Raw genomic sequence first — 2471 nt, 5'->3', positions numbered from 1 at the left:
TGGTGGAGCAGATGATTGTAGAGCCATCTGCATATTGAATCAGTTTAGCACTAGGAATGTTTTGGTGGAAGTCATTTATGAAAATGATGAACAGTAGGGGATCCAATATGGAACCCTGGGGTATGCCTGTAGGTGTATTAAGGAAGGAGGAAGTGGCTTTTTTCCATTTGACAGTTTGTTGTCTGTTGGAGAGGTAACTAGAAAACCAGCTGACAGAAGAGTGGGATAGGTTTAGATTAGAGAATTTAGCTAGGAGAAGGTTATGGGAGGTAGTGTCAAAGGACTTGGATAAGTCCAGAAGCAGGGTGGATACTAGACAGCTGGAATCCCAGGCTTTGTTGATGGTTTTGAGGAAGGAAAGGAGAGTGGTTGTGGTACTGTGGCCAGGTCTAAAACCATGTTGTGTGGGGGGTAAGTAGGTGGTTGTCTGTCAGGCAGCGTAGAAGTTGAAGGTGGATACACTTTTCTAGAACTTTTGAGATAGGGGATTAGATAGCAATTGGCCGGAAATTGGGAATGTTGTTATTACCTACTTTGTGAAGGGGAATGATATATGCCTTTTTCCAGAGTTGGGGTACATAATATTCTTGGATTTAGCGGTTTATTAGAATGGAGATGGGAAAGGCGATGGCATCAGCAGCAATTTTGAGGACGTAGGAAGGAAGGTCATCAGGGGCACTTGAGCATGGTTTCAGTTTTCAAAGTAGTTCTTTTATGGTGGAGAAAGGAATGGGTTTGTTAGTGAAGGAAGGGGGGTGGGAGGTGGTAGTGTTAGGGGAGGAAGAGATAGGAGGAGGTGGAAGTGAGGTTTTGTTTGGGGAAGGAAGTAGTTAGTTTGGCTATAGAATAAATAAAGAAGGAGTTAAATTGGGTGGCTAAGGAGAGGTCTGGGACATTTGGTTCAGGGCAGGGGTTATCTCTTTTGCCAAGATTGAGGAGGGTGGAGATGCCATTCCAGAATTATTTGGGGTTGGTCTTGTAGTTATTTTGAAGGGTGGAGAAGTAAGTTTTGTGGTTGGATGAAACAAGTTTTTTTACTTTGTTACGTAGTAGCTTATATTCAGTCAGATTGGTATGGGTTTTATTTTTCTGGTAATGTTTCCAGGCTTTGTCACGGAGATGCATAATGGCTGCAGTTTCTTTGCTTAACCATGGGCAAGTTTTACTTTTAATTATTTTGGTTCTGGAGGGAGCAAGGATATTTGACAGGTCTAAGAATGTGTAGGGTACTGCATTATCTAGGGAGAGGGTTCTTAGAGGACTCCAGTTTGTGTGTTTTACAGAGCTGGAGAAGGCTTCAGGGTTCAAGTTTTAGAGAAAGCGGGAGGAGATATAAGTGTGGGTTAGTTGTAAGGAGGAGAGAAGATGATCGCTAAGAGTGTCAGGTAGGATTCTGCTGTCAGAGATGTATTGGGTGTGCGAAACAAGAATCCAATAAAGAGTAGTACCAGAGGAGAAGTGTTTTTAGGGCCTGGTAGTAGAGTTTATTAGTTGTGAAAAGTTGTATAAGTTTATGTTGTGTAGAGAAGTAGGAGACTGAACATTGGTCCAGTTAATATTAACGTCACCAAGGATTATGGTCTTGTTGATAATGTTAGAGGAGAACCAGGAGAGGATATCCTCAAAAATGGGTTAGTTCAGCACTGGTGAACTGGGGTATGGGTTTAGTGAAGGCAGTAACTGTCAGGGAGGAAGAGTAGAGAAGAGCTACTCCACCACCTTTTTTGAGGGTCCTGTCATTTCTAATTATATTGTTGTTGGGGGATGTGATTTCAGGATCTTTTATGTGTGGCTTTAACCAGGTTTCAGTAATGGATGGGATATCTGGGTGGTTATGTTGGAGCCAGGGCTTTGGAGTTGAACCATTTACAGGCTGCCTGTGTCCATTAGAGAACTGGGTGCCAAACCGGGGCTGAATTTCCTGTTCCCCATCCAATTATCCACGTTGCACTTGAATTTGGTTATGGAGAAACTCTGCTTCACGTGGATGGGGAGCCTGTTACAGAGAAGGGTAGTCTCTGGGATACATGCCTCTTTCTCCAGCAGGTCCTATTTTTGTATCTCAGGCAAGTTTAATTCTTTAGAGTGGGCAATTCTGCCAGGCAAAGATCTCCCATCCACAGCCTGTAGGAGACAGAATAAAAGAATAGGGCTTTGTGGCAGTCTGTTATAGACATGTTGTGATGTTTGACTATATCCATCCAGACTGCCAGCGGAGGACGCCCAGCTCCGCACGCAGCATAGGTTCAAAGACCCTGAGACTTGGTGGTGCGGCCGCATGCTGGCTGCCGTGGCACTCCCTGCTGTCCCATGGCGCGGGGCCAGTAACCCCGGTCTGGGCGCCCGTGATGACGCCTGTGAAACCTCGCGTGCTTGTCTCGAGATGTGAAGCCACTTGGGCAGTGGTGCCCCCGGTGGACGAAAACCAGTACAACTCTGAGTGGTGGATCACTCGGCTCGTGTGTCGATGA

At 45.3% G+C, this 2471-nt stretch overlaps 1 non-coding gene across 1 annotated transcript in view; it reads left to right on the top strand.

Annotated features, from left to right (window-relative positions):
• Window positions 1-2432: 2432 nt before the first annotated feature.
• LOC122805748 overlaps window positions 2433-2471 on the top strand; it is a 154-nt gene continuing 115 nt past the window's right edge. The window contains exon 1 of the ribosomal RNA XR_006365445.1: window positions 2433-2471. This exon is cut by the window's right edge and continues 115 nt beyond it. This is a non-coding gene — a ribosomal RNA (5.8S ribosomal RNA).

This window comes from Protopterus annectens, chromosome 6.part1 (assembly GCF_019279795.1).
Source record: "Protopterus annectens isolate FY-2018-M chromosome 6.part1, PAN1.0, whole genome shotgun sequence".
Taxonomy (NCBI): Eukaryota; Metazoa; Chordata; order Ceratodontiformes; family Protopteridae; genus Protopterus; species Protopterus annectens.
Note: the sequence above shows the minus strand (reverse complement) of the source record. Positions and strands in the feature narration are given on the sequence as shown.